The sequence below is a fragment of the Panthera leo genome, chromosome C1 (assembly GCF_018350215.1).
Source record: "Panthera leo isolate Ple1 chromosome C1, P.leo_Ple1_pat1.1, whole genome shotgun sequence".
Taxonomy (NCBI): Eukaryota; Metazoa; Chordata; class Mammalia; order Carnivora; family Felidae; genus Panthera; species Panthera leo.
The window spans coordinates 48,364,937-48,392,866 of NC_056686.1; the positions used below are offsets into that span (position 1 = coordinate 48,364,937).

General features: G+C 39.6%; 1 long non-coding RNA gene across 2 annotated transcripts; it reads left to right on the plus strand.

Moving 5' to 3' along the window:
• Position 1: 1 nt before the first annotated feature.
• LOC122227416 lies at positions 2-27,930 on the plus strand. Of its 2 annotated transcripts, XR_006206024.1 has the most exons (5): positions 2-463; positions 6,077-6,245; positions 16,397-16,520; positions 19,206-19,279; positions 27,851-27,930. It is a non-coding gene; the product is annotated as an uncharacterized LOC122227416 (long non-coding RNA). The 2 variants fall into 2 exon arrangements; XR_006206023.1 differs by lacking the exon at positions 27,851-27,930 and having other exon boundaries at positions 19,206-20,070.

A 27,930-nucleotide genomic window follows, 5' to 3' on the forward strand; every position in this document is an offset into this window, starting at 1 on the left:
AAGGGGGGAGGGGGCACCTGCTGCCGTGGAGTGCATCAAACACCCGGAAAAGGAAGAAGCAGCAGAGGGTTGACAGGTAGGATGGAAAGGAACATGGTATAATGGCTTTGAGCCCTGGCTCGGGTTTCTGGGCCTGGCTTTCCCTCTTATTAACTGTGTCACTTGGGAAAGACCCTTAACCTTCCTAAGCTTCAGTTTCCTTATTTTCAAAATGCAGATATTCATAGTACCTTAGTACTTTACAGGATCACATAAGGATTAAATGAGATGATATATGTAAAGCACTTAGGTTAACTGCCTGGACCATGCCTATTTTTTGCAGGGCCTGGTACCTAGAAATTGCTCAGAATATTATAAAAATTACTGAGTAGGATGACCCTACCCACTTGTGAAGGCCAGCTCTACAGTGTCATTCAATGCTATCCAAAGGATATTGACATCTTGGACATGGTCCACGTTGAAGGTGGGTATGTGTGTCCAGTCAAGCAGCAGGAGCAAGTCCAGCGCATTCAGCTCGCTAGACCCCAGCCAGCACTTGGGCCAGAGATGAGAAGGATTGGGGAGTTGGGCTCAGCACATCAGAGGAAAAATCGGGTACAGTAGGACCCAGGCATGATGTCAGGACCACATCCAGACAGGCTTAAACTGGTAAAGCGGATCAGCACTGACTCAGAAACAAGGGCAGGCCTGGGCCTGCTCTGGCAAAGCAAAAGTGCTGTGCAGGGTAGGAACACGGAGGAAGGGGAATGAAGAATGTTCCTCTATGTTCTCTCTAGTCCTTAACTACAGTGCTGAGAGGCAGACAGCACTAACCTCATATTCCAGCTGAGAAAGTAAGGCTCAGAAAGGATGAGCAGCTTGTCCAGAGTCCCCCAGGTGATAGAGCTGGCATTCAAATTCAGATCCGTCCCGGTGGAGAGCTTCGGGGGTCACCCCCTTATCATAGCTGTAGAGGAATTCTGCCCCAGCACCTGCTCTTTAGTGACAGTGCTCATGCTGTGAGTGTCCCATGCTCTCAAGCAACTGCTTTCCCACTCATACATGACCTGGGGTTCCCCATGCTTTATAGAAAAAGGAAAACACACACCGATGAGGCAAGGATCATGGGAACCCTAGGAATCCGCTGGCATCTCAACAGTGAGGGACAGCTTGATAGAAAAGCTGAAAGATCTTGGGCAAGATTCTTAACCCCTAGGCCTCAGTTCTCCCCATGGGTCAACACGTTAATCCTGCTACCTACCTTTTAGGGTTAGTGGTAAGGAATCAGTGAGAAAACTATGTGTAAAGTTCCTAGCACAGAGCCTGGCAGTAACAGGCACTCTACAAATATTGTTTCTACAGTGTTCTCTTTGGGCCACCTGGCCAGAGGGTTAATTCCTAAGAAAATTCTGGTTCCTACTATAAAGCCAGTGTTTTAGGAAAATGTAAATGTCTGTGTGTGTGGATTTCTATAACCATATGTAGCTTGAAAACAAAAATTTTAATGGCTCCAATACTCACCTTCTTGCACTGGGAAAGGAGGCTTTATTTAATGCACACATGTAAAGTATAAGTACATTTTGCTTTCATGAAGAAGAATTACAGCGTGGCCAGAATGGTTTGTGGGATTTTTGTTTTGTTTTGTTGCCTACCGAAACCTTTTCTTTCAAGTTGAAGCCAGCCTTGCTTAACGAATCATTTTGCCGAGGAACACATTATAGGTTTTTAGTTTTGACCCCAAATACTTGCCATATGTGAAGAACATAAATGGGGCTTTCAAAGGAGCCCAAGAGAACAAAAGCGGGGAAAGGGAAGTGGGGAATAAAAGACAAGAATGGCAACATGCAGGGTTGCCATAACCCTCAGACGCGACGCCAGTGTTTGCTGGTCCACATGAGGCATATGGGAGGGATGCCCTCTCTTAGGGAGACCCAAACGGGGCATTGGCCTTTATATTCAGAGCATAGTTGATGTGGTTGCCAGTTGCACCGGGAACAAGAGGGATACGGGGGTATAAGTTCCAAAGGGAGCAGTAAAAATAAGAAAGAAAAGAAAAGGAAAGGGAAGGGAAGAAGGGAAGGGAAGGGGAGAAAAAAAGAAAAGAAAGAAAAAGAAAAAAAGAAAAGAAAAGAGAAGAAAAGAAAAAAGAAAATAAAAAGGAAAAGAAAAAAAGGACATCCTGGAAACTCCCACTGAATCATCAGGTGAAGGTAAGAAGCTGAAACATTAACATGAGCTGCCCTTTCTCACACACCTGAGGGTAACCAAGTTATTGGGGTTTATGTGTCCCCCTGCACTGGCCTGTGAGCTCCTCTTTGGGCACCAACCCTCTTAGGACCTTGTTCTCTGCACCTAAACAGTTCCTGGCACATGTGGGTGCTCGATAAATGAATAAACGTATAAACACAAGCTGTTTGTCTGCACAGAGGTGACTGGTAGAACTAAAAATGTCTCAGAAGTACCTCACTTGGGGGTCAGTCTATGATACGTGTGAATGTGCCTTTATTTAGGTAATGTCGAAGACTTTAAAATGTGCCATGGTCAGTAAGGGTTAAGAAAGTCCTGCCTGATACCTAACGACTTGCTTTTTCGTTTTTTATCGCACACACGTACGAATAGCCGCACACCTTCGTTTTGGATTGTAGCTCAAGCTTAGAAACCTTTTGCAAATTTTCAGCGTTGTTACAGACCATTTCCCGTAGGGTCCCTTAGGGGAAGCCAATTGCGTCCTAGTTTAGAAATGCCCATTGTTCAGCGGGGCCACAGTACACATGCTTTCAAAATTCAAGGGCATAGTTACAAATAATTACCATCAAAGGATTTAAAATGAAGGACATTGTCGCTAAATAAGAAACTAATGACTGAGCAGAGCTGTGTAATGTAATTATACTTAAGATGGGCCTTCTGATGAATCACAGAGGAATCTTTGTGCTGCCTTGTGTCTCCATAAATGCACTTAACTGCTATTGACAGTAATAGGAGGGAGTCAAATATAAAAAGCTTTTTTTTTTCCTTTTCCAGTTTCTAGAGGGAGTTAGAAAGAAAAAGTACATTTTTTAAAAAGGATGCTTTGCCCAGTACCTCTGAATACTTGACAATTATATGAAATTATTAAACAAAAGTCACTTAAATGAAAACCAAGCCCACTGCTAATAAATTCAGGTTTCTCTATCATTAACAACCCCCTGAATCTTATGGTCAGTTTCCATTCTGCACAGCAAATCTCTTAAACTTACATATTAAGTGTTTCTATGAACCTAATTTTTATTTACTTAATTCATGCCTGAAGCCTTCATTAGAAGTGTTTTCTTATTAAAATCGGGGGTGAGCCTGGCTCCCTGCTGTACAATTTTAACACATTTGAAAGGGAAAATGTTTTATTGGTTAATATCTGATACTTGGGCAAAGCCAATACTGATGCCTTCCCTTTGAATATTTCTTGACGGTTTTCATCTTTATTGCGCATACATCATCCCAGCTACTCCTCATAATAAATGGGGTGAGGGAGGCCTGAGAGGGAGTACGATCCCACTCTACAAGATACAAAAACCATGGCTCCAACAGTGTAAGTAACTGGCCTAAGATTGTGTAGCTGAAACACGGAGGCGGTACCACTCCACTGCCTCTCCCTAAATAAATTCAATTAGCTTATTTGTGCAACAGAGGATGATTCATTAGTTTGCTAATTGCTCTCTCCTCCATGGTTCCCTTCTTTAGCAGATGTATAAATATCTAGGAGGCCCCTTCTGATGCTCATTGGTTGATGAACATACTGTGTTATTTCTGTTGGCAAGCACAGTGGTAAAGTGAGAAGGCCTTGAGCCATGGAGTCACTGAGTTCTTCAGATCACTGCTTCACTACTTACTAATTGACATGGTATGTGAACTCACGCAAGCCAGTTAACCTCTGAGTCTCTGTGTCGTATCCTAGAAAGTGGGAGAAGAGAAAATCTGCCTCATGGCTGATGTGAGGAATAAACGGGATGATGTTTCGAAGTGCCTGGCACCGTGCCTGATGTAAAATAGAAGTGCAACAAGTATGAATTTTTCTCCTCATCCAATGCATTTTTATATTATCAAGTTCCTAGAAGCGTTGCTTCCGGTCAAGTTGAACAACTTAATGTTCGTTTTCTGTGGGTGAATCTTCTGTGTTCTGTCATCAACCACCAACCATTATTGAGCTCTTACTATGTCAGGAGATCTGGAATAGTCCCTGTGGACGCACAATGGGGCCAGCATCAGGTTCAAGAGAGGGGACAGTCATCCAAAGAGATTTCACAGACATTTTGAACCAGGTGGCCAATGAGCACCAGAGTTGATAGGCATGACAAGAGGTCCAAGGATGCCAGTAACATAGGTCTGTCTGGAAAGGCTCATCTAGAAATGATGAAAGTTGACATCTGTCCAGCCTTGCCTTTCTGGGATCTGCAAAGCTATAGGTGCTAAAAGTCTTCTGCCTGAAGATTCAGCTCTGCTCCATCTTTGAGGTAACCCATGCTGAGGCAGGCCATATATATCCAGTTCAGACCAGCCCTAACTCCCGTGGCCCGTGGGTCTGGAATTCATCTTTTTGCCATTGGCTAACTGGGCACCTGGAGCCTCACCAAATCATAGGCTTCTCCCCTAAAATATAAATACATGTTTGTCTAATCTGGCACAATCCCTTGAAATTGTGCAATTATCTTTTGCTGGTCACAAAGCAAGATAAGTGTTGACTCTTCTCACATGGTTCACTACGTTATTCCTAAACCATTTGTCAAAGACCGTGCCTCACATTACATTTCATTCCACCTGTAATCCTCCTGTCCTCAGGCCTTGTTTACTTATTCTGTCTTTTCTGCCCTCACTACTTCCTTCAAATTTGACTTCTGAAACTCTCATTGGCTTTCCTTCAACCATAGGTTGGTTAAATTCTCCTTCCTGCTTCCCTGACCTAAAATCATCTTTCCCATCCCACTTGGCTCCAGAAAGTCCTGTCTCTAAGTTAAGCCATATGGAAAGCTTATCTCCCTGCACTTAGCAAATAGAAACCAAGGCTGAGTGTCTCATTGGCCCTCCAGTTTTCCTCTTCGGGCTAGTGTCCTGCCTTGAATTTTAGGCTGCTTGGATAGAATCCAGATACGTTATCTAACATTTAGCAAATGCCAAATCCAGTTCCCTGTAATTTTCTAGCCACCAACCTAGGCCTTACTTTTGCCCAGACAAACTTCCCAGAAAGGATCTAAGGTACTCAGGTATACTTTCTGACTAGACACTTCTATTGCTATGCCAACCATTCTGATGTGAGTAATAGCAATTGACGGTGTTCTGTTTCCTATTCCTGGCCCCCTTATAACCAGTTCTGTTCAATGAGCTGTGAGAAATGGTGGGTGTTATTCCTGGACCAAGTTTTCTTGTCATCAGTGCACAAATCCCCAGAGCTTTCTTTTCTGCTACAGTACAACTCACAGTTTTCCAGATGGGGATTCTCCCTCAGCCTGGGGTCCAGAGTGAGGATGACTGGCACCCAACTAGCCAACAATGAACATGTAGCTTGAGTGAGGCATAAACTTTTGTTGTGGAAAACACTGAGATTTTAAGGTTGTTTCTTACCTCAGCATAATCTATCCTTACTGATACACTCCGTACTATTTGAACCACACTGACCCATATGAGGCTGACTTTGCCATGATCAGAACAGCAGGCTCAGTCTTGCGTAGGGAAAGACTTATAGCTCAATTAATCCCCTTGGTCTGTGCTCTGAACAACCAACCCATCATGCTTCCTTTTCAAGCATGCCCTGAATGCTCAATCTCCCAGGAAATCAGCAGGATACCCTCTTACCTTACTCCAAGCCGGGATTTCCCAATAGCAGCTTACATGATGTTTATTTCCTTTATAAGAAATATAGAGACTGGCCATCATCAAGTCAACTTGCAGATTCAATCACTGCGTCAAAGATCCAAGTGCTTTTTCCTTCTCTTGCCCTAGCCTTGACCTAAAGTGCGTGACTTTCTGATTGCAAGATGCTGCAACCTTTAGAGGCATCTATTTTTCAGGTAACAGCATCCAAGGCATAATAAGACCTTCTCTGTATGCCATCTTTTTTTCCCCTTAGGTCTCACTAGCCAGATTGTGCATTGCTGCCGTTAGGGACTGCCAAGACTGGCCTGGAGACCTCATGATGCACCGAGACTGGGCCTGCTGCTATTCCAGTGAAATCAGGTTCTGTCATAACAGGTTTTCCTTGGGAGAAAAGAGCCATGGTCAACTAAGTTTGGGACACAGTGAGTTAAACAGGCTTTGTTATTACACAATATCTTAGAATAGTCTTTTGATATGCTATGTACCCTGTGAATCTCCAAGAGAGAGACAACGTTAAAGTTGTGAAGCATATATCCCAGACTTATTCCATCAAAGTCTTGTACAGAGCATCTCATTGTACTCATATAGAACCACCCCAGTAATTTGGACCCTAATTAACCAAGAGTTCATAATGTTTTGACCAGAATTGTATGAATGTTTTCTTTCATGTTAACTGTGACTAGGAGGTTTATTCAGCAAATTAATGGCTACTAAATGAAATTTGGTTGTTTTACCTAATTATAGAAACAAAATGCTATTCACTACTTTACTATGTCAATTTACTATATTCACTGCTTTATCAAATAATGTCTTCCAAATGAATGTTACTAATGATCAATGTCTATGCTAGTCATTAAAAATAGGCTCAAAGAAAACTTCAATTTAGAAGCACATTTTAAGAAGTCTTTCAGTTAAATTATCCTTTCAGTTAAATTAAATTGTGGCTCTAGGAACGCCTGAGTGGCTCAGTCGGTTAGGTGTCTGACTTCGGCTCAGGTCATGATCTCACGGTTTGTGGGTTCAAGCCCCGCATTGGGCTCTGTGCTGACAGCTCAGAGCCTAGAGCCTGCTTCAGATTCTGTGGCTCCCTCTCTTTCTTCCCCTCCCCCACTCATTTTCTCTCTCTCTCCCTCTCTCTCTTTCAAAAATGAACAAACATTAAAAAAAAAAATTGTGGGTCTAAAAGCACCGTAGATCAAACCATTGGGATAGCAAGTGTGAACTACTAATGATCCTGCATTTCTTTGTGATTTTTTCAAAGCTAGTATTTCCATTTATTCCAACTTTTAAGTCTTCCTCCCCTCTATTATATACTGCACGTAGAAAACTCCCTACCCACATATAGCAGGCTGAAAACATCTCCTTCATCCTTCTTACATCCCCTCCCTGCTCACTCTAACCCCAAACCACATAGGCACACGGACAGCACCGACCACCTTAACATTATGTTTAAGTCTTCAGCCAAAAAGAGTCAAACATTCTTCCCTTGAGACTAAGCAAATATCAGAGGATAATAGATCTAACATTGGCTGTTTTGTGACACATGGAGTTTTTAATACTAAATTCCACGGGTTGGATTAAAGGTATTGCTGGTTAAATCCCAACGTTGTATAGAAATTTTAATATCACCCTTTTGACAATATGCTTCTAAGATTTTAGGTGGTTATACTTTAATGATTTTAAAAGGCATTTTGGCATATGCTACAAGATAAAAACTTGTTACAATTAGAAAAGATTTCAGGAAATCATAAAGAGTTATGCTAATAGCAAACACATGTTTATCTTTTGTGCAAATGTGCATTTTCCTTTTTGACATCTACATAGTAATTTTTAAAGTATGATTTCAGAAACATATGGCTTGGCTGTTCCACGCAGGTGTTATATAGTTGCCGCAGAACATATTGTGCTTATAGATATTCAAGCATATGCTTCAGTCCTACTCTTCTTACAACAAACACTTCATAGACTTCCTGCTATTTATGTCAGGAACATGCATTTGGCCTTGATATCACCTGTTCTTTTTAATACAGGGGCTTACCAGGAAACTTCTGGGAGGTTATAAAATCTACAGGAAATAAATACAATGTTGACTTTGTCTTAAAGGTGATTGAGTTGGTAAGGAAGTGGTTAAAAAAATCCTTTATGCCTATAAATGTAGCATGAGATAACAATGTGTTCCCCTAATAACCTTGCCTTATTATTTTCCTCTCCCCACAACCCTTTTGCATTTATATAAAAACTTAACTCGGTGTTTTAAAAATCATTAGTTCTCAGACTATACTTTCATCACAACCTTCATTTTCAAGAATATGACAGTCCATCTACCGATAAGAATAAGTAATAATAATAGTAGCTGACATTGGCTAAGTGCTATCAGGTCATATTAAGACAACACTAGAGTCAACATGAAGTGTTTTCCACTGGCCAAAGATAGGACAATTTTTGCATCAAAAGAGTTAATGATTACAATGGATTAACATACATATATCAAAAATATGAACATCCATGAGTGGTCCCTAAATATAAACATGACTTAATTTACACTTCCCTCTAGATAACTGCAACATACGGTACCTAGGATTATATTTATGCAAATATATTCGGCCAACTCCTTCCACCCTGGACCTGAATCTAGGGTGATACCAAACTTTAATTACTGGTTTTAGGGAAATAGAGGCCCATGTTTCTCACCAAAGAGGAAGAAGAATGGATAGTCTTCTCACATTTGTAGAGTACACAGGATCGTAAGAATGTTACCTTCATTAGGGTTCTCTAGAGAAGCAGAACCAATAGTATATATAGATGTAGACAAAGATATATTCATATATATACATATACATGTATATAGACATGCATACATAAATGTATATGTATATATAAAGATATGTATTGTAAGGAATTGGCTTACATAATTATGGAGGCTGAGAAGTCCCACAATCTGCTCTCTGCCAGCTGGAGACTCAGGAAATTTCATGATATATTCTAGATGGAGGACCAAGAGAGTCCAGGGGGAGAGCAAGAGAAAGCAATGCCCCAGCTCACTCAGTCCAGCAGGGATCAAATTCTGCCTCTGCCTTTTTTTGTTCTATTCAGGCCCTTAAGGGATTAGATGATGCCCACCCACATTGAGAGGGCAGTCTGCTTTACTCAGTCTACAGATCCATTCTCGTCCAAAAACACCCGCTCAGACACACCAGGAAATAATGTTTAACCAAATTATCTGGGCATCCCATGGCCCTGTTAAGTTGACATATAAATTAACCATCACATCATGCAAATTCAGATCCACGGTTCCTCTGTTCTAGTGATTTTTCACTCCCTGATGCGTATTAGAATTCCCTAGTGAGCTTGGACTCCACCTCCAGAGACTTTGAGTGAATTGCTCTGTGACGTGGCCTGTCATTGTTACGTTTGAAAAAAACTCCTGAAGCAATTCTGAAGTGTAGCTGGCGTTAAGAACCATTGCAGTCTAACTATGGATCCAACCTCATGCTGTCTCCGGGAGGGGGCTGCAATAAGAGAGAATATCCTTCGGGAAATATACTTAAAAACACCATCACCAACAGTAACAAGCCACTAAATGCCAGACATAGCATATCAGACAGTATCGCTTCCTTATCCCTCTAAAAAAACACTGCAAGAGACATACTATTATCTGTCTTTTTACAGATAAATACGCTGAAGCACAAAGTTAAATAAATGACCCATGGTCACAGAGCTAGTAAATAGTGAAGCCAAGATTCAGACCAGGTCTGCATGAATGCAAAACCCATTTTTCACAACATCACACTTCAGATACATTTTCTTTCTGACTCTTAGCTAAAAATGATCTGCTGTCTAAGCTCTGCAGATAACTGCTCAGTATCAGCCTGTGCTGATAAAGATGTTCATTATTCTTCATCAAATAGCCACCTGTGAGGAAGTGAATACTGCTAGATTTATTTTTATAGGTCATGGAAGAAGGCATTTATGATTGTGACTTATTTGGGAATATAGCATAAGATTGCTGGTTCTTCAGAATCATTAAATGGTAGCATTTTAAATACATGGTACCTAATGGTCGTGTTTTAAAATCAAGTATACATTTTAGGGGCACCTGGGTGGCTCAGTCAGTTAAGTGTCTGACTCTTGATTTCAGCTCAAGTCATGATCTCACAGTTCGTGGGTTTGAGCCCCACAAGGGACTTTGTGCTGACACTGTGGAGAAGCCTGCTTGGGATTCTCTCTCCCTCTCTCCTTCCCCTCCTCTGCTCTCGCTCTTTCACGTTCTCTGTCAAAAGAAATAAACCAACATTTAAAAAATAAAAGTAAAGTATACATTTTAAGTACAGTAGTCAATATTTGATAGACATAAACTATTACTTTCAATAGGGAATCTAGAATTTCTATATAGGGATTTCATAGGGGGCTCAATATGGTGGAAAGGAGAGCCTAGCAGGCTTGTCCTAAACCTATTTTTGCAGAGCCTTCTCCATAAGAATGAGAAAATGTCACATGTTCAGATCAAAGAATTGAGGGGGAAAGCTGGTGGAAGTTGTAGAGAAGCTAAAGCTCCCTCACCCTAGAAAAACTTGTCACTGCTGCTGTCCCTTAGACAGGCGAGGATGTTTATGAACCATCTGATTGGAGTTTACACTATAAGCTATAGTGTGTCTTTATAATTGAACGTTTTTACTATTCCTCTCCTCCTTTAAAAGAAATCTCTTGGATTTCCCATACATGTTCACGTCTTCCACTCTAAGAGTCTAGGTTTGTTTGTTTGTTTGTTTGTTTTAATTTTTTGTAAGTATTTATTTTATTTTTGAGAGAGAGAAAGAGAGCAAGCAGGGGAGGGGCATAGAGAAAGTGAGACGGGATCTGAAGCAGGCTCCATGCTAACAGCAGAGAGCCCGATGTGGGGCTCGAACTCACAAATGGTGAGATCAAGCCAAAGTCGCATGCTTAACCACCTGAGCCACCCAGGCGCCCCTCTCAGAGTCCAATTACACCTGACAACCTCTGAGCCAACTGTTTGCTTCTGTCCCTCTTTCCTTTACTCAAGCCTGACTATGGCTGCCAGCCTCATCACCAGCTCTCCCATCCTGTCTTTCATTTGGTTTCCTATTTTCAAGGATAAAATAAAGTAAAAGGAAGACCATGGTGAGGTCCTAAATGGGGTTGTAGAAGGAGAGTCCTTCATCAAAGTGGTGGATGTATGAGAAGCTGGAAGACAATGCCAGAATGATGTGCTGGGAGAGACACCAAGGTTTAGGGTAGGATAGCTGGCCAACCCACGTCTTATCCCCGAGAGCTAGGTGAGGAATAGATGGGAGAGATGAAGGTCCAAATAAGGAAGACTGAGAGCAAGGGACTCAAGTGGAGGGTGGCTGAAATGAATACCAGAGGCAAAATGCTGATGATAGCAGCATTTTGTTTTGTATGGAGACCCAGCCTGAATAAGCCAGATTTTACAGAACTTAGAATGGTATGGATACCCCTGGTTTGGCTCCAATTCCCTGGCATACTTCTGAGCAGGGGAGGCTCTTCAGCCCACATAACCCCTGATGGACCTGTCACTGGACCTGTTGTTGTGTCTGGGATTCTGAAACCACCCCACCCCCTCCATCAAATTTGTTAGTTCTGTGTGGGACTTCCCAGAAGGCCATGGTGTGTGGGTAATCCTAAACAGGCTGTCACCAGTACCTCCTTCTAAACTTCAAAATATCCTGAAGCCCAGGCAAGTTCACAGCACACTGACTATGTAATTGATGCTTAGGGACACAACAAGTATCTGTCTGTGGTAGCCCTGGAAAACCTTCTCCAGGGTTCCAGTCGGTCTGGAAAACGGGGAGTTGCATCATGCCTTTTGTTTCTGTCAGAATCTAACCAGAACATGGAAGCCACCTGAGCGTTCCTAAGAGGGATTTCAAAACCGGGGGTAAGTTACGTAGGTAATAGAGGAACTGAGAGCCAACTAGAAGACAGTGAGGCAACCCAGAGAATAATTACAGAAGGAAGCTGCTAAGACCCTAGACTAGAGGGACAGAAGAAAAGGTGGTGTTACTGGCCCTTGGCCAAAAGCTGAGACCGTGGCAGGACTGTTTGTAGAAGAGATGTGGCTGCTGCTAGAATTGCTGCCCAAGACTGAGAGGGAAGGAGAGAAAACCTCTGGCCTCTCCCTTACTCTCCAGTCTCCCACCAGTGTGTCCCCTTGGTCACATTCAGCTGAAACCAGCTGAAGTAGGAGGCTGAGAAATGCAGCGTGCACGGATCAGACCCCTGCAAACACGCAGCAGAGCGGGGAACAGTGGAGAACTTAAGGAAGGGCGGTGTGCCCAGACAGGCTAACTGCTCCTCTTTGTTGGCCAATCAGACACACTTCCGTGTCAACTTTGCTCCATGCTTCACTCCCCACAGCTTAGCCTCACGCTTCTTGCCATCCTGATGCCAACCATCTATGGTGCCTCACGGAGCCCCATTCCATTCATCCTACTCCATGCCCTGAACCTCTTCTCCAAACTCTTTCTGATGTTGAGGGAACTGTGACTCACTCTTAGTCAAACAAAAACAAAAAGGAAAACCTCTCATCATTCATCCTCTCAGTCAGTGTTGATACATTAAATGGGAATTATGTCAGTGATAACTTGCACTGCTGTACATCTTTTACACATATTACATTTTTTTAATGTTTATTTTTGAGGCAGAGAGAGACAGAGCATGAGTGGGGGAGGGGCAGGGAGAGAGGGAGACACAGAATCTGAGGCAGGCTCCAGGCTCTGATGCATCAGCACAGAGCCCGACGCGGGGTTCGAACTCATCAACCGCGAGATCGTGACCTGAGCCGAAGTCGGACACCCAACCGACTGAGCCACCCAGGCGCCCCCATGTTTTACACATATTAAGGCCTCCGATTCTCCAACCACTTTGCATTCTTTTTTAGATGAGAAAGCTAAGTCATGGAATGCTTACAAAACTTGCTGACAGCAAGGCCCACCAGTGTTAGAGCCAGGAATCAAACATGCAGCCAGGCCCCAGAACCCAAAGTTTTATCCAGCACGCACCCTTGTTCTCGAAATGGGCATACAGTGGTGATCACGACAAGAGACTCCTGCTAAAGGAGCAGATGTTTTTAAAATACCTTTTCTGAAACAGTTTTGAAATAATTTTAGTTTGCAGGAGAGTTGTAAACAATACAGAAATTTCCCCCTTTGTCCCCTAGTGCTAATATCTTACACAACCATAACATATTTATCACTACTAAGCAATCCACATTGGTGCAATACTATTAACTGTGTTGTAATACACAATATCATGATCGCATCTGGTCTCTTGCAGTCTGTGACAGTTTCTCAGGTCATGTTTTACATGACCTTGACACCTTTGAAAATTCATGGTCAGGTATTTTGTAGGAAGTCCCTTGGCATGGGTTTGTCTGGTATTTTCTCCTAATAGGCTGGTGTTATAGATTTTTTGGATGGGTTAAAGGATGGAGCATCTTTTTCATCACATCATGTCAAGGATGCATGCTATAAATGTGATTTATCACTGGTGATACTAACCTTAATCTCTTAGTTGAGGGACTGCATGTCAGATTTCTTGCCTGTTAAGTTCCTATATTTGTGTTTTCATACTCTGTTAGTTAGAAGTGAGTGACTAAATCTAGCCCACATTCAAGGGGAGAGGAATACAGTTGTACCTCCTGGAGGTGCATTTATTTTCTATAATTGTCCTGTAAGAAACATTTGTTCCTTCTCTGATCATTTACTCGGTCCTTTATATCAGTATGAATTCATGGATGTTGATTTTATTCTTTAAGTTATAATCCAATAGTCATTACTTCTTTTCTGGCTCAAACCATCCCAGCTTTGGTCCTTGGGAGTTCTTGCAGGTTGACCACTGTGTCTTTTTCATGAATCACCATTTTTTTAAGCATTTCCTTGCTTCCTGTCACTACAAGATGCTCCAGACTCATCTTGCATTTTCTCTGCCCCAGCCCTAGAATCAACCATTTCTCCAAGGAGCCCTGGCTCCATTAATTGGAGAAAGGTATTAGAAACCAAGATCTGGAGCTAGATGTACTTCTAGGCCTTCAGTGGAAAGAGCTAGAAAATATATGTATGGGTGTATACTAACCCATGTGTATACTTTAAGGAAATAAAAGTACAAATAGGTTGTTTCTAGTGCTAGAAACAATGAAAAATGCCAGATACCATGTAAAAGAGTTGTCGGTGTGATTTAACACAAACGGAGTGAGGTGGAGGCCAGTGTGGTCTTCTCTGCAGAAGGAATACTTAAAACCTATTAAATGAATAGAAATTAGCCAGGTGGAAGAGTGAGAAGAGAGCATTTCCAGTAGAAGGAGCAGCATCTGAAGAACCACTGAGTAGGAAGAACTCAACGCATTTGACCAATTGGTACAGACCCATCATGGTGAGAGCAGAGGAATCCAGGGAAAATGCAAATGAGCTGAAGCTGGGTCATGTAGGGCCTTGAAGGCCAAGGTAAAAGTTCCCGATTTTTTCATGAATACAATGGATTGCCATCAAAGGGTTTTAAGTAGAGAAGAGAGATGCATCCTTTTTCCACAGAAATGTAGGGCCATGTGAGGTAGCAATCACCTTCCTTAGCAACCGCACCACACCTCCTATAAGCTTTTCTCTGGGGGCAGTCATCCTCCGGAAGATTTGCACCTGGTCCACACCATAGCCTTACTTTCTGGGTTTTGAATTTCACCAAGTCCTCATCTACAACATACACTCCTATGAGGGATAATGTTTCTCTATTTTTTACCTAGTTGCTAAAAAACTCACGACTATGTTTTCTACACAGTTATATTTTCCTGAGTTCATAATAAATTATTCATAATAAAATATCTCTCCTCTCCTTCTCTTTCACTAATTAGTTACCTTTAGAGAATGCTGGGTTGTTCTTGTGGTTTTTTTTTTTTACTATTATCATAAATACCTGTACTTTCATTGCAAGCAAATTGAAGGCCTCCTTTGAAATAAGGACAGTTACATACTTTGTAAGAATTAACAAAGATATAAAGAGGCCCATCCTATTACTTGAAGCAGGAATTTTCTCCTTAATGCCAATACCAGCTTCACCCAGAGGATTCCAATCACATGGAACTCCTGAGGTTGTTCTGTTTCTCTGAACAGTTCTAATTACTGCAAAGTTATTAGATGTTTATTGATTGTTGTGCCAGATGAATAAACAATGGTCTGTTGTTAAATAATGAGGCGCTAGTTGTTTAAAAATGTTTATAGTGTCTTATGTAAAATCTAAATGTTTACCAAGTATAAAACACATTAAGAAAATAATTTGCTTATTAAAAAGCAAACTTTTAAATTGCACACATCAAATATGACTATAAAAATGAAAATAGAAGGTTCTACATCATCTATAGAATGCAATAAAGACAAATAATTATCCCCAGGGGAACACTGTTACAACCATTGCTTACTTATGCTTTATTTGTCCTTTTCTCTTGTGATAATTGTTCACTCCTTTGGACTAAGAGATGCTGACAGTTCACTAATAGCATGGTTGTTTTTGTTCCACACACCCTGTGGTTTCCTCTAATTTTAGTCCTAAGACAATGTATTCAATTATTTTCAGGTCCTAAATTTGTTTCAATGGTGTATCTGTCTGTTTAGATTAATGAGTCTCTAATTTAAGAAATCACACCAATTCTATTTTGATATTTCAAAACTATACTGAGCACCATTTAACATGTTACGGAATTCTCACCTCTTCCCCCATACATAAATTTACGTTTGAAAGTCAAGCCAGGAGAGCGCTGGGAGTTGGTCTCAAGACTTGGGTATGATGGCACCTCTACACATATCACATAATAATTGTGACTGAACTTAGACAAATCAATCAGTCCGCACTCCCCATGTTTAACATAGAGTTGGTAATCAATCCTCTACCTTGTTCATCGGGTTGTTATGTGGTTCAAATGGAATAATGGCCAGAAAACTGTTTTCTTTGTGTACCATAAAGTTCTTGTGAATTCTCAGTCATAGTATATGAATATGCATTCACCTCAAAAGCACTGAACACACACTAAGTGCCAGGCCCAATGTCCATGCCAAAAATGTACAGATGTTTGAGTAGAAGATGATGATGATGATGATGATGTCGACGAGGATGATGATAACGACCAAAGTTGCATAGGGTTAAAAATATGTGTAATAGTTCTTATATCTATATAACAACTTCAGAATATTATAATGGAGATATGGCATTTTGTCTATTAAATCTCTTACATTTATGTTTTGGTCATTTAAAGAAATAAGTTTATTGTAAATTTGTCATGGATTATTACATGCTGAATATTAACCGTGTAATTGAAACTCTGGAATTGCAAACAGGATATAATTTATGATTCTATTATTTCTAGGAAAAAGTGAGAAATTCGTTAATTTTTTATTTAACTGGTGAATTCTATCAGGTTTTCTGTTGAGTTTCCAGTGTTTTCTCTGATCAGCTCTTCCTATTTTAGACTGACAGTGGGCCCAGGCAGAGTTTCAGTACAAATTGTCCTAGGGAAAGACTTTTGCGACCTTGTATATCATCTGTTTTTTAGGATTTTATTTGAGAGTCAGAAGCATAAGTGGCAATAAGGACTCTGAGAGCAAGAGAAATGTGAGCTGTAACATCACTGGGGCAGCAAGAGACCATAATTATCACACGGACAGCAAGATACTAAGGTAATATGCTGAGTTCACACAATTAGTCAACAGATACTGACGAAATATTTGCCATTCACCAAGCACTGTGCTGGTGACAGGGAATATACTAGTGAATACAGCCTAGTACCTCATCATGGAGATCCAAAAAATTAGGAAGAGTTCAGAAAAGATCAGAAGAGTGTTCTGGGCTAGGGTTAGAAAGCATCTTCTAAAGAAAACAGCATGTGGGAAGACCTGAGGGTAGGAAGGAATATATTGCCTTTAAGTTACTCCTGGAGCATAGACAATGTATTCTGGGTGTTCTGTATATCTGTGTATCCCTCACAATGTCCAGTATTGTGTTGTACACAGAGAGACAAACAACAGATATTTTTGAATCAGTAATAAATGATGAACACCAATGACTATGACACCGTTGGGTCAGTGGACCCTACCAGAGATTGTCTAGTTCTGAAGGCTAGAACATGAATATCTTGTCTGGCAAAGTGTGCATTGTGATATCTGCTACACAGGACTACAAAGAAATATAATGAAGTGATACATGGGAAAGCAACCTTTAAAATGCAAACACATCATCAACGTGCTCATTGTTCATCTTTGAAACAAATAGAGGAGTGGAAAGAGCATGGAAAAGAACAACATCAAGGAAGATTCTCATTACAAGGGGTCAGAATCCTTGGGGCACCTGGGTGGCTCAGTCTGTTAGGCGTCCAACTTCATCTCAGGTCCTAATCTTGCAGTTTGTGAGTTCGAGCCCTTCATCGGGCTCTGTGCTGACAGCTCAGAGCCTGGAGGCTGCTTCAGATTCTGTGTCTCCCTATCTCTCTGCCCCTCCTCCGCTCATGCTCTCTCTCTCTCTCAAAAATAATAAACATTAAAAAAAAATGTTTTTTAAAAGAAGGGGTCAGAATCCTGAACATTTTATTAATTTAATTCTCAGACACATAAAATAACAGAATGTATCTGAGAAGCGGAAATAACCACATCTGTGTCAATGTTAAAGTCTCATAAACTTGAGGGAGAGACTTGGGGGAGAACTCATAAACTTGGGGGAGAAAGAGAAAATGTTTAGGCTACCAGCTTAAGTAAAGGCATTGTCATTCGTCATGATCAAAGCTCACAAGCCAATGCACCTGAGTTTCACACAACAGCATGGAAGTTGAACAATTTGGTTAAAGAACGTGTTAATGATGCCAGTCAGTGAATTTGGATAGATTTCCCCACAGACTCAAACTCTTGTTTTGATTCTACATTTACATACACAGAGAGTATATATGTGTTAAAAAGAAATTTGTCAAAGCTTTGTTTTGGGGTTATGAGATAATATATATAAAAACACATAATCTACAAATACTTATAGAACTCTAAGAAACTACTATGATCAGTAATATTTTTACAGTTATATTGCTCTATGCCATCATAATCTTATGGGCACGGCTTCTTAAATAATGGTCCTTTGAGAGCTTCTGCTAAATGGTCTTGAATGGAATCCAAGTCTTGAATTGCTTAAATGAATTCCACTCTCTCCTGAATGGTATAATGCTGCTTCAGGATGTTAGTTAATGGAATTGTGACCCTACAACTTTAGTGGAGCTAACTCTATTAATAAGGCCAAATAGGCCTTTATCTAGGATGATAGAAAAACAAATAGCACAGCACTTTTTTTTAATAACCATTGAGATATCCTTGGAATAATGCCACAAACTTAAGCCTGGAGAAGAAAAATTAATTATTCGGAGAGAGAGGACGTTCACATAGTTGCTCATCCTGCCTTTTACTAAGGTATTTGCAGTGTGGGAAGCAGTCAGACTACACTGATTCTCATCACATGCAGTGAGCTTGAGTAAAAGGCTTTCAGGATGTCTGCTATTAAACACGGAAGCCACTCTCTCCATAGGGCATTTCCAAATTAAATATCTTGCAGTATTATCAGTTAATTTACCGGTCATATTACAGTAAACACTGCAAATAGGTTTCAGTTGCCCTGTCAGTACTAATTGATTGGTAGTGGCGGGGGGGGGGGGGGGGCACTTTGTTGAATAAAACTGTGATGGTAAAATCAAACTCGAAAGCAAAGAACACAGGTGTTTGTGTGTGTGAGGGGTGGAGATGAGGGGTTGGCAGTCTGTATATACTGAGTCATGGCTCTGGATTAGGGAAAAGGCTGATTAAGCACAGGCTCGTGGTTACATACTCATTTATTCATTTTTTACCTCTTCAAAAAAATGGAAGAAGATATTTAATATAAAAAGATAAAGAAATCAGGGAAAAAGGAAAGTAAGATCAAATAATAAGAGAAGGCCACTAGGAAATGCAAGCCATAAAATCCTACAACCCTTAGCAAACGGGGCTTAAAATTTGACTCTGGACTTCCTAGTAGCTAAATTAAAAATGGGAATCACAATTGTTTGTAACATCCACATTGTCAAAAATGTAAGGCAGGTCCAATAGGGAAAGTGTAAGACAGACATTTTGGTAAAAAAAAGAACAGACGTGGAACTAGAAGGCAGGAATTTAAATCCTATTTAGTAGTCATGTGACTTTCAGCAAATTACTTACACTTGACTACCTCAATGTCTTCTTCTGTAAAATTTGGATACCACTGCTTCATGAATTGTTTCGAAATTAAATTCTAAAGTGAGTATGCTCTTTATTTTTCTTTTGGTCACCTGAATCGATTCCCCTCACTTCTCTGCTTCCCAGGAGTTGACCCTGCAAACTGCATCATCCAGGATCTTTTTGCCCTCTGGCTTCCAGCATGGTTCAGTCGACAAGAGGTAACCTCTCCCCACCGCCGCAATGCCAAGAGCCTAATGGTAGCTCCCTCTATAACTACAGCTTGTGATGGGCAGCAGCCTTCCATAGCACTGGCTCATGCCAGTCTCCCAAAATATTGCTGCCTCCCCTCACCTAAGAGTAGTAACAGCTTCTGGATGCCTGGCGCCTCTCATCACTTGTTGGTTTCCTCAACTGCATCCATACTTCTAGAAATAGTCCATTAAATTCTCATCAGAATCCAATAGGAGAATGTACAGTATTCTGTTTCTGGCCAGGCCCCTGACTGATAAAATAAATATTTATAATAAGGTAGAGAGGGAGGGCATAGAGTCCCAGTTTTGAGCCCCTACTATAGGCCAAGCACAGGCACTGTTTATAAAGATATTCAATAAATGCTGATAAATCTGAACAAAGGGGTATGAGAGAGGATTAAAAAAAAAACAGATGTCACAAGAATTTGAGACACAGGAATCAGATCCTTTCCATCAGATGACCCCCTTTCCCTAATATGGAATGTGAACAGAAGAAAGAAACTCAGGATTTATTTAGTCTGAACAACAACAAAATGCTAGCATGTATTAAGATGTAAAACATCGTTCTCAGTTTTAATGCAATTCAAAGAGAAATGATGTGGCAAGTGCATGATTTTTCTCTCTGCCATTTAATATAGTTGGGTATATAGTGGACGTGAGTGGGTATAACATCATTAATGGAATGACTAGTATTCTCAAATGCCTAACCACTTTTTGGAATGATTTACAATTTTCTTTTTTTTAATGTTTATTTATTTTTGAGACAGAGTGTGAACAGGAGAGGGGCAGGGAGAGAGAGGGAGACACAGAATCTGAAGCAGGTTTCAGGTTCTGAGCCATCAGCACAGAGCCTGACATGGGGCTCGAACTCACAGACTGTGAGATCATGACCTGAGTCAAAGTCGGATGCTTAACCAACTGAACCACTCAGAAACCCCTCTTTTTTTTAATTTTTAAAAATTTATTTATTTTTAGAGAGAGAAATCACAGGTGGGGGACAGGCACAGAGAAAGGGAGAGAGAATCCTAAGTAGGCTCCGTGCTTAGCACTGAACGCATTGCATAATTTTCAAAAAATGTGTCAACAGAAAATAAATATTTTACCACCTTTTCACATACAAACAAGGGGGTCAATTGAAGAATGACTAAAACAATAAAGGAACCAGTGCCCCCAAAATGTATTGTTCGCGGGGTCTAGCACAGACACAACAAAAGGTTTGTGGGCATCCAGTAAATTGTGTTATTATTCCCAGACACCACCAAAGTCAGCTCATCCCACGCATTTCTCTTAATAAACTATCCTACATGTGACTTGATCAGGAGAGGCCCTCTTCCTCAGATCCTCTTTATTGGTGTGTGTGTGTGTGTGTGTGTGTGTGTGTGTGTGTGTGTATTATATACCTATGTATAAAATATATATCTATATATATTTTTCTCTTGTGATGAATGTTTTTTATAGGAGAGCAGAGAGGTCTTAGATCCTTTGTGTACAAGGTGTCTCCATAACCAGACAGATCTTGTATAAAATAACCACAGTGTAGGGGAGAACTCACAAAGAAAAAGACTCATAAAGTAAAACACTTTGCTTTTTTTTTTTTTTTTTGCCATTTTCATCCTGTTTTGATTTTCAACATGTGTAAATCATTCTGTTGCTATAAAACTTATTAAATGAAGTAGAAAAGCCAAGACCAAAAATGTAATAATGAAGCAATGTTTTAATCCTTTACAATTTTTTGGCATGATCAGCTCTATTATACTTGATATACACTTAAGGGTTTTGTGTTTCAGAGGGAACTTTTCTTAACACTGTTCATGTGTCCCAGATGTGACCTAGTTTCATTCTGGGAAATAGATGCTGAGTGTTGCACAGGCAAGTGAAACAGACATGGGTATTTTAGGAGCCATTAACGCAGTATGCTTACAGGAACCAAATATGAAATTCCAGCTGGCCAGTGAAAACCTTTCTTGAGCATGTACTATGTGCTGAGCACAGAAATGTAAAAACAAAGGACAGGTCCTGATTTTGAGGAGCTCATAGACTAGTTAAGAGAGATGATAAACATGTCACTTTGTAAGAGAAAACAAATGTAAAAATAAAACCAAAGCATAATATGTTCAGATATCAGAAGGTTGAGGGTAGAGAAGCATTATATACTGTGTAGCCCTTTTTTTTTTTTTTTCTGTTTTAGGAGCGTTAAGGGGATGCTTCATAGAGGAGGTGGAATTAGAGCAAATTCTGAAATTTTAATTCCAGTTTGCAAATTCCCTTCAATTAAGTCATGACCTCTTTATGGACAAATGTCCACTTGGATCAGCGAGAAAACAGATGGAAAATTACCAGCCCAAGTCTGGGCATAAAATAGAAGTATTAAATGTTTCCTCTTCTGTATTTTTTTTTAATTGAGGTAAAATAGTTTGCAACTATTAACACTTTCTAATTCCAAAAGGCCTTCATCATTCCACAAAGGATTACTACACCCATTGAACAATCATTGGCCATTCCCCTCTCCCCACAGCACCTTGCAACCACTAATCGGCCTTCCGTGTCTGTGGCCTTTAGTGTCTTGCTTCCTTCGCACAGCATAATGTTTCAAGGTTCCTCCATGTTGTAGTATGAATCAGTACTTTATTCCTGACGAATATCCCATTGAATATGTATGCCACATTTTATTTATGCATTCATCTCTTGGTGGACACTGGGTTGTTTCCACATTTTGGCTAATGTAAACAGTGCCGCTATAAACATTCGCACATAATTTTTTTTATTTAAAACTTGTCTATATGATATATTCATGTCATCCGTGACTAGAGATAGCTTGGCCTCTTCCTTTCCAATTTGGAATGTCTTTTCTTTCTTTTTCCATCTTTGTCGCTCTGGCTAGAACTTCCAGTACAATGGTGAATAGAAGTGTCAGGAGCAGACATCCTTGTCTTGTTTCTGATCTTAGGGAAAGCTTTCAGTCTCTCACACTGAGTGGGATTTTCATAGATGCACTTTATCACGTTGAAGAAGTTGCCTTTATTCCCACTTTTCTGAGTATTTTTGTCATGAAAGATTATTGAATTTTGTCAAATGCTTTTTCTGCATCAATTGTGATGATTGTGTGGCTTTTTCCCTTTTGTCTATTAATATGGTAAACTATATTGATTGTTTTTCCTATGCTGGGCCATCCTTGCATTCCTGGGATAGATTCCACGTGGGTATGGGATATAGTCCTTTAAATATGCTGTTAGATTCGGTTTGCTAGTATTTTGTTAGGGACTTTTGCACCTATATTCATAAGGGATATTGCCCTACCATTTTATTTTTTTGTGATGTCTTTGTCTGGTTTTGATATCAGGGCAATACTGGCTTCATAGAATAAAATGTTCCCTTCTTCTATTTTTTGGAAGACTTTCAGAAGGATTGGTTTTATTTCTTAAAACAAACAGTAAGCTCTACCAGTGAAGCCATCAAGTCTTGAGCTTTTCTTTGTTGGAGGCGTTTGATTATTGATTCAATCTCCTTATTTTAGGTCTATTTAGATTTTCTATTTTTCTTCTTGAGTCAGTTTTGATAGTTGATGTGTGTGTAGTTTGTGTGTTTTGAGGAATTTGTCTATTTCATCTAGGTTATCCAATTTGTTGATATATAAGTGTCCATTGATTGATGAATAGATAAAGAAGATGTGATTGATATATGCATATATGTATATATATGTATATACAATGGCATATTATTCAGCCATAAAAAGAACAAGATATTGCCATTTTCAACGACATGGACAGAACTAGAGAGTATTATGCTAAGCAAAATAAGTCAGCTAGAGAAAGACATATACTATATGATTTCACTCGTATGTGGAACTTAAGAAACAACAACAACAAAAAATGAGCAAAGGGAAAAAAAGACAGAGGGGGGGGGTGGAAACCAAGAAGCAAATTCTTAACTATAGAGAGCAGACTGGTGGTTACCAGAGGGGAGGTAAATGGAGGGATAGGGGAAGTGGGGGATGAGGATTTAGAAGTGCACCTGTTGTGGTGAACAGCAGGCTTGTGTAGAAGTGTTGAATCACTACATTGTACATTTGGAACCAATATTACACTGTGTTTACTAAGTGGAATTTAAATTAAAACTAAGAAAAAAAAAAGAATACACTTCCAGGCTTTGCTGGCAATGGACCAGGTGTAAAAGAGCATGGTATAATTGCATGTGGCTTGAAATGGCGGTTCTATGTGAGATCATTACGTGTCAGCTGTGTACTCTAGGGGCTGTGTGTGTTTAACAAAATGATGTAAAATATCACCTTAAAAATGTTAATAGTATTCTCTTATAATAATTTTATTTCTATAAAGTCAACAGCAATGTCCCATTTCATTTTTTACCTTAGTAGTTTGAGTTTTATTCCCCCCTTAATTAGTAGAGCTAAACATTTGGTAATTTTGTTACCTTTTCAAAGAACCAACTTTTTATTTCATTTATTCTGTTTCTATTTTCTTTTTGTTTTTAATTTTTTTAATGTTTATTTATTCTTGAAAGAGAGAGTATGAGTGCGAGTGGGAGAGAGGCAGAGAGACACAGAATCAGAAGCAGGCTCTAGGATCTGAGCTGTCCGCACAGAGCCCGACGTGGGGCTCAAACTCACAAACCATGAGATCATGACCTGAGCCAAAGTTGGACACTTACCTGACTGAGCCACCCAGGCGTCACTTCTTTTTCTATTTTCTATTTCATTTATCTCTATTCAGATCTTTATTGCTTTCTTCCTTCTGCTGCTTTGGGTTTAGTTTGCTCTTTCTTTGCTAGTTGCTTGGGAAGGTTATATTATTGATACAAGATTTTTCTTTCCTTAAAATGTAGGCATTTATGGGGCGCCTGGGTGGCTCGGTTGGTTAAGCGTCCGACTTTGGCTCAGGTCATGATCTCACGGTCCGTGGGTTCGAGCCCCGCGTTGGGCTCTGTGCTGACAGCTCAGAGCCTGGAGCCTGTTTCAGATTCTGTGTCTCCCTCTCTCTGTGACCCTCCCCCGTTCACGCTCTGTCTCTCTCTGTCTCAAAAATAAATAAACGTTAAAAAAAAATTAAAAAATAAAAAAAAAATAAAATAAAATGTAGGCATTTAGAACCATAAATTTCCCTCTGAGCAAGCACTGTTTAACTGAATCACTTAAGTTTTGGTGTTGTATTTCCTTAATTCTTCTCACAGTATGTTCTAATTTTCTGTGACTTCTCTTTTGACCCATTCATTGTTTAAGAATGTGTTTAATTTCCACATATTTGTGAATTTGCCAGCTCTCCTGTTCTTTTTTTTCTTCCTTCCTCCTTCTCTCCCTCTCTCTATTCTTCCAAAAGGATTTGTGTGTGTGTTTACGCATGTGTAGTAAGAACATTAAACATGAAATCTACTCTCTTAAAAATTTTTAAGTGCAAACTACAGTATCATTAACTATAGGCACAGTGTTGTACAGCAGATCTCTAGAACTTATTGGTCTTGCATAACTGAAACCTTGTACCCATTAAACAGCAACTCCCCATTTTACCCTTTGTCCAGCCCTTGGCAACCACCATTCTACTCTCTGTTTCTAAGAGTCTATTTTAGATACCTCATGTAAGTAGAATCAGGCAGTATGTCCTGTGACTGGCTTAATTCACTCAGCATAATGTCCTCTAGGCTTATCCATGTTGTCACATATGGCAGGATTTCCTTCTTTTTAAAGCTGAATAATATTCCATTGTATGTATACACCACATTCGTCTGTTGATGGACATTTAGGTTACTTCTATATGTTGGCTGTTGAAATAATGCTGTGATGAATGTAGGAGTGCATGTATCTCATTGAAGTCTTAATCTCAATACCTTTGGATATATACTTGCTAGATCAGATGGTGATTCTAATCTTAATTTCTTTGAGGAAACTCCATAATGTTTTCCACAGGGGCTGCACCATTTTGTATTTTACATGTACCAACAGTGTACAAGGGCTCCAGTTTCTCCATATTCTTAGGAACATTTGTTATTTGTTTAACATAATAGACATCCTAACAGATGTGAGTGATATCTCGTTGTGATTTTGACATGCATTTCTCAGATGATTAGTGATGTTGAGAATCTTTTCATAAATCTGTTGGCCACTGCACACCATCTCTATAGAAATGTCAACTCAAGGGGCGCCTGGGTGGCTCAGTCGGTTAAGCGGCCGACTTCGGCTCAGGTCATGATCTCGCGGTCCGTGAGTTCAGGCCCCGCGTCAGGCTCTGTGCTGACAGCTCAGAGCCTGGAGCCTGCTTCGGATTCTGTGTCTCCCTCTCTCTGACCCTCCCCTGTTCATGCTCTGTCTCTCTCTGTCTCAAAAATAAATAAACGTTAAAAAAAAAAAATTAAAAAAAAATGTCAACTCAAGTTCTTTGCCTATTTTTTAATGAAGTTATTTATTTATTTATTTATTTATTTATTTATTTATTTATTTTTGCTGCTGATTTGTAGGAATTCCTTACACGTATTGGTTATTAATCCCTTATCAGCTATATCATTTTAAACTATTTTTCTCATTCTTGGTTTGCCTTCTCTATTGACTGCCTCCTTTGCTATGCAGAAGCTTTTTAGTTTAATTGCTCTTGTAATTTTCCTTGTGTTGCTTGTGCTTTTGGAATCATATGCAAGAAATCATTGCCAAACACAGATTTCATGAGATTTTCCTCTGTTTTCTTCTAGTAGTTTACTACTTCTAGTAGTTTATTTCTAATTTTGTTCTATTGTGGTCAGAGGAAATGCTTTGTATGGCTTCAGTCTTTTAAAATGTATTGAGATTTATTTTATGGCCTAAGGTGTGGTCTTTTCTGGAGAATGTTTCATGGGCACGTGAGAAGAATGTATATTCTGCTGTTGGGTAGAGTGTTCTATATATATCTCTTAGATCTCGGTGGTTTATAGTGTTGTTCAAGTCTTCTGTTTCCTTGTTGATCTTCTGTCTCATCGTTGTATCCATTATTGAAAGTGGAGTATATAAATGCCCTACTGTTATTGTTGAGCTTTCTATTTTTTTCTTTGTCAATTTTTGCTTCACATATTTTGGGACTTGGTTTTTGTGTTTATAATTGGTATATCTTCTTGATGGGTTTTTTAGTCATTATGTAATGTCCTTCTTTGTTTGTTGTAACATTTTTTTCTTAAACTCTATTTTGTCTGATATTAATATAGCCAATCCAGCTGTCTTTTGGTGAGTATTTGCATGGAGTATATTTCACATCCTTTAATTGTCACCTTAGCTTTCTTTGGATCAAAAGTGAGCCTCTTGTAGATAGCATGTGACTGAATCATGTTTTTTACTCCATTCTCCTATTATTTGCCTTTTGGTTGGAGTTTTATTCCATTTACATTTAATGCAGTTACTGATAAATTAGGACTTCTATTTGGCCATATATTTTTCACATGTCTTATATCTTTTCTTTTTCCTCATTTTCTCCATAACTGCCTTCTTTTGTGTTAAATATATATTTTCTAGCATACCATGTTGATTCCTTTCTCATTTTTTTCTACACATTTTTAAGTGATTTTCTTAGTGGTTTACCATCTAATTATAGGATTACAATTAACAGTTTAATTTATAGAGATATAGTTTGAATGAGAAAAAAGTTAGTTTCAATTATATGTAAGAGTTTTCTTCTATACAATTCCATCCTTCCCTTTATGTTGTTATTGTCACAGATTATATTTTTATACATTGTGAGCCCATCAACATAGATTTATAATTATCTTACAGTTTTTTTAAATCATATAAGAAAACTAAGGAATTCCAAATTAAAATACTGATAGATATTTACCTATGCAGTGACCTTTATTGCTCCTTCTATGTCTTTTCCTTCCCTTCACCCCTTCACTTTTCACTGATCCTTTTGTTCCTTCCCTCCATGTTCTTTCTTTTCTTTAGAACATTGGTAGGAAAAAAGAGAAAGTTGTATTTTATTATTATTTTAAATTGAGAGGCTTATAATATCTTTGGTGATTGATCCTTTCTCTCATCTTTGACACTCACATGATCTGTTACAACTATTCTCTGTGTGGTTTATTTGACTTTTTTATGTGCAAGTCCAGCACCCCTAATTACAAGGCAAGCATAGTGAGGGTAGAGACTCTGCCTTATATTTCTCCACATTTCCAATGTGAAAGGAAATGTCCTATTCATAGAATGCACTTAAAATGTGGTTGTTGATGTTGCCCTAGATATCCTGCTTCCTTTCTTCAGGCAGGCAAACTATTATTATCCCCATTTATAGTGAGAAACTGGGAACCAAGAGAGTTCAGGAACCTTACCAAGGTAATAAGAAGAAGGGGGAGAAAAACATGTTTTTCTGGGCTTTGTACCCAAGGTTGTTTTTCAGGCAGCTTGCCTCAGTTCTCCCTTACAAGCCCGCAACAAGCTTTCCCACCGCTAGCACTAACTTCTGGCAATAGGTAATACTTGTAAAGAATAATCCAACCGAGACAGCATTCAATTTGAGATGCTTATCTGTTCTTTTTAATCAACACTGAAAGCAAATGAAATATAATTGTTTCCCACAGACTTCCTGAGTCTGAGCTGTAGAAACACTTGAAGGTATTTTTTCAACCAAAGGACAACGTTTGTGAGGGTTGCTGCACAC